Source organism: Priapulus caudatus, unplaced genomic scaffold (genome assembly GCF_000485595.1).
Source record: "Priapulus caudatus unplaced genomic scaffold, Priapulus_caudatus-5.0.1 Scaffold17, whole genome shotgun sequence".
In the NCBI taxonomy this organism is placed as follows: domain Eukaryota; kingdom Metazoa; phylum Priapulida; class Priapulimorpha; order Priapulimorphida; family Priapulidae; genus Priapulus; species Priapulus caudatus.
In genome coordinates, this window is record NW_014577078.1 from 686,154 (window position 1) to 691,158 (window position 5,005).

At 41.6% G+C, this 5,005-nt stretch overlaps 1 protein-coding gene across 2 annotated transcripts in view; it reads right to left on the bottom strand.

Annotated features, from left to right (window-relative positions):
• Window positions 1-5,005, bottom strand: part of LOC106810947 (multiple PDZ domain protein-like) — a 99,943-nt gene that overhangs the window by 47,112 nt on the left and 47,826 nt on the right. The gene's annotated exons all lie outside the window — the stretch shown is intronic.

Sequence of the window (5,005 nt, forward strand, 5' to 3'; positions counted from 1 at the left end):
GTGTGTGTGTGTGTGTGTGTGTGTGTGTGTGTCTGTGTGTGTGTGTGTCTGTGTGTGTGCGTATGTGTGTGCGCGCGTGTGTGTGCGTGTGTGTGTGTGTGTGTGCGCGCGCGCGTGTGTGTGTGTGCGCGCGTGTGTGTGTGCGTGCGTGTGTATGTGTGTGCGCGCGTGTGTGTGTGTGTGTGCGCGCGCGCGTGTGTGTGTGTGTGCGCGCGCGCGCAGCTGTTGTCGTTTGCGTGGCTGCAGTCGCATCATTTTCTTCACGCTACTGCACGCCTGCCCTCCCCTTCTCATTTCCTGACGGAGGAGCGATGCTATATATGCGTGGTGACGAGCTGGCGATGAGCAAGCATATGTTCGTGTTAGCTCGCGAAGTAGTAACGAAGTAGGGAGGAAGAGAACTGCGTCGAAAAAAACTCACTAATTCGCTTTCGGTTGTAGACAAACTGTCGTAATAACGAATCAGAGGGACGCAAAGTGCCCCAACTTTGCTCCACGGTCGTGTCTTATTAATAATTTTTAACGTGATAGCGACAATAATTTGACATAAACTGCGTAGATATAACGTTACTTAATGACTTTATATGTGGTAGTTTGTATTATTCAATACCAGATTTTATATGTTGATATCGTATTAATTACCATAGTCTTAAATCTGTGACAGTGCCCAATTATTCTAATTCTGCATTGCCTGATGGTATCACGTATTCAGGATGCATAATTAAAATTAAAATTATGATTATTATCATCATTATCATCATCATCATTTTTCTTTCTACTATTACTACTTCTAATATTATTATTATTATTATTGTTATTGTTATTGTTATTGTTATTGTTAATGTTAATGTTATTGTTATTGTTATTGTTACCGTTATTGGTATTGTTATTGTTGTTGTTACTGCTGTTGTTGTTGTTGTTGTTGTTGTTGTTGTTGTTGTTGTTGTTGTTGTTGTGGTTGTTATGCTCGGGAGCAAGAAATTGCCCGTGGACACGTCCTGTCCAGCTGTAGCTGTTTCTAACTTGAAGGCAATGTCAGGATTTCGTGACGCGCGATTCCATTAGGACTGCTGTGGGGGATAGCCTCTAACTGAGCGGCGTCAGGGGGTCAGGGGTGTGTCAGAGAGGGGTAGAGGCGCAATTGTGTAGTACGGGCAGGGGTATCACAGCAGTATGGGAACAGGGTGATAGGGGTAGGAGAAACGGTACGGGTTTAGTCGAGGTGGTGGATGAAGAAACGGGAACGAGGAGAACAATACATTGCAATGTGGGTTCAGGTAGAGAGAGGCCACAACATGAGTAGCATTGGAGGTGGTGGGGTAAAAACGGACGCAGAACATGAGGGGGCGGGCTTGATGCGTGAGCGTGAGCACACGTGTGTGTACAGCTGGTAATCACGGCACCCCGTCGCGGTCTGAAGAAGCTAACGAACGGACAACACTAGCAGGGGCTTGGCTTCTGTACACCGATCTATATTTCTAGATTGATCGCCAGCCCCGCGCAATAATAGAACGTTGTCTTCCTAGAAGCTCTGATCATTTGTACAAACAGCTAAACATGTATTAGTGAACAAACACAGTAACGCACGGTAAGTAACAACTGGGTATATATATGCAGGCACGGATATTCCCACCGCAAATTGTTTTGATACTGTAGAACAAGTTAGAAACGGTACTTAGTGCACGCACTGGTTGCGGCAGCACTACTTGCAGTGTCTTAATTTGCTTAACACTCGAGCTTGCATCGTCTCAACACACAGCCGCGTTGGTCGTTCGCGTGACAAAGCGTCTCTAGACGCAGTAACCTTTCTACGTTTCAAGAAATCGTCATGACTCTGGATGTAACGATTCTTCGTTTCTTCTATTATCCTATTCTCATGTGATCAGCTTACCCACGAACTCGGACTCGAATCGCTGGTAAGCTGCCACGGCAACACAGAAATAATCATTGTCAAAAATTGTATCACTCAGCTTCTATATGCCCATGATTCTAACGCCTGTTTTTCGGCTGATCGCACGCCGGCTTGGTCTCACCCAGCTTACTGGCTATACACCGATAACATGCTATTCTTCTGTCATTACTGCGAACGGTACCTCTGAGACATATTCGCCCATTTAAGCACTTGGTCGCAATTGCGCCAAGCCGACTTCGCTGCTGACACTAGGAGTGTCACTCCTATAGAGCGTTTCCAGAGCGTTATTAGCCCTCTGTGGATATTTTGCGTCCCCACCACGATGCGCACTATTTAACAACCATCGGTATATGTATTGCGCCGGGAGGGACAAGTGGATATGGGAAGGTTCTGTAGTACGATGCGTGAGCAAAACATTACTTGGGTGAACTTTGGAGATTCTTTTATATTGCCAAGATTCATTACTTGTAAAATTCTAATTTCTAATAGGATTATGATGCGAATGCGGGTAGAGATCATGGGCTTGGTTTAAAGGTCGGAAATATGGGAATAGAATGCCGAGTGAACAAATTAATATCGTTAAATACTTGGTCGGTCATTGTTGGGCTGCAGTAGTGAGGCTGTGTACGCGCTTTGGCTGTCATTTCTGATCTAAGATTTAATACTTCCCGGACGATTCTCGGATTGATTATAATTCGAGACTGAGTATGAGGGCTGAAATTTCCACTTACAGCCCTTGTAGTATTACGAGTAATAAGTACCGGTGGGTGTTATATAGTGCTTCCCCCCAATCACAGGAGATATTGCTTTCTGTCTCGGGCAGGGTGAATCTCTCGCGTAGGTTCGTAGAAACACGGTTAGTTAATGGCTTCACAAAAATAACGTTTTTACTGATTTCACGAGAACGTGATTAAAATGGTGAAATTATATTGCGACGATAATGGGGTTTCTCTTAATTGGGTGTGCCATTTCGATTTTTCTCTCGTATAATAATATTAACGCAAATTGTTGCTTGTGAGGCGTAGGCAGTTAACGCCATCCCGAGTCGAATCTGTTGTCAAGGGGGAAATCAAACTAGATGGCAGTATTCGCTGCCGGAGCGAACATTGTATTTAGCAATTTCAGAAGCTTCATTATGAATATTATTATTATTAAACCTTTATTGCATGTAATTCAAATACAAACACATGTACTGAAAACAGTGTTTTTCATGTAGAATAGATGCAATAGTGTAGTTTAGTGCTTGTCTACCTCTGGCTGACATTATCAATGTGGAAAAATTACAGATTAATCAGATAATCCTGGTAACTAACAATACACAGTGTGTTGTATGTTTAGGCATTTGACAATACACTGTGTATTGTTAGCGAGCTTTCAACAATACACTGTGTATTGTTGAACACCTTCTAACAATACACTGTGTATTGTAGTAGGTACCTATGAGCTTTCAACAATACACTGTTTATTGTTGAACAACTTCTAACAATACACTTTCTTTTCTTTCTTTTCTTTTTTTAATTAGTTTACTTTTTGATTTGTAAACTTGAAATTTACATTTATTTAAATGAATTTATTGAAATTATTTGATTGATTTTATTGAATTTATTGAAAATGAAATTGAATCTAAACACACAGTTGTTAGGTACCTACTACAATACACAGTGTATTGTTAGAAGGTGTTCAACAATACACACTGTATTGTTGAAAGTGTATTGTTAGTTACCAGGATTGTCTGGATTAATAGGTGCCATAGCCGAGGAGAAATTGTGGGATAATAAGACGGTATAAATTGAAATAAGTAATAAGTACCTTGGGGTACCTTGGGGTAATAAGTAGAAATTGAATAAGAACAATATTTATGACTGCTCTTGAGAGGCAAAGTTAGGCGAACTTCTGCTCTTCGTACATCACTAGGAAGAGTGCATGTTATGAGCATTGTAAAAAAACTTATGAAGATAGATCCCCGCTGGAAAAAGGGACAGAGCGGGTTAATCTGGTTGTGCTCGAAAGTGGCAGAAACAGTCGTTTGTCACATGTTTCATCTCAGGCTGTCACTTATGTAACTTGTTGATCACCAAATTTGCAGTGAGCGTGTTGAAACATGTGTTCTTCATGTTGATCAAAATACGTTGCCTGAAGCTTGGCATCATTATTAGCAGAGTTATACGCGAAAATTCGGTTTGGGCCTTTTGATCTATACGTGACCTCGACCGGTAGCCCTAAAATGCATATTGCACTACCTCTCACTAACATGAACCATCTGGCAACATTTCAAATTCATAGGGTTTATAGACATGGAATTATGGCCATTTGACTTTGGATTTTTGACCTCAAGTGGTTGACCTCAAAATGCCTGGTACATTTCCTCTAGTGACCATCATACTTAGCTATAATAGTTAGGAGGCATGCTCGCCAAAGAAGTGGCGGAAAAGAAGAAGAAGGAGAAGAAGAAGCAGAAGAAGAAGCAGAAAGAAAATAAGAATAAGAAGAGGAGGAGGGGTAGTAGTAGTAGGAGGAGGAGGCAGAAGAAGACGAAGATGTGGAAGAAGAGGAAGAAGAAGAAGAAGTGGAAGAAGAAGAAGAAGAAGAAGAAGAAAAAAAAAATTCGTGTAAAAACAATGAATTCGGCAATCGATATTGCCAAATACAATTTTAGACGATGCTGAAGCGTCATGAATCAATACGGCAATTCAACAGGACACGGATGCCAACTCGTTCGTTTTTGGATTTCTCCTGTCACAATATCGAGTTCCTCTTGACTAAATAAAACTGCCAAAAAAGCGATACGGGCTAAGAACGAAAATACTGAATTATCGACTTTGCCGAGAAGCCTAGACGTAACCGAGTCCGGATGGATAACAGAACATGCATGATTAATTAACAGTATGCAATATTCGTAATAATTACGAAATTATCTAAAAATGCATCACGCAGACAGCATTGAATTCGTCCCTGTCCTTGCCATTGATTTCAGTTCGGGTCAGAATTTTAATAGGCAGGTATCCGTTTCATTACAGGCGAGTAGTCCGTGTATTGTTCGCTCTCCTCTGTCTCCCTCTCTCTCTCTCTCTCTCTCTCTCTCTCTCTCTCTCT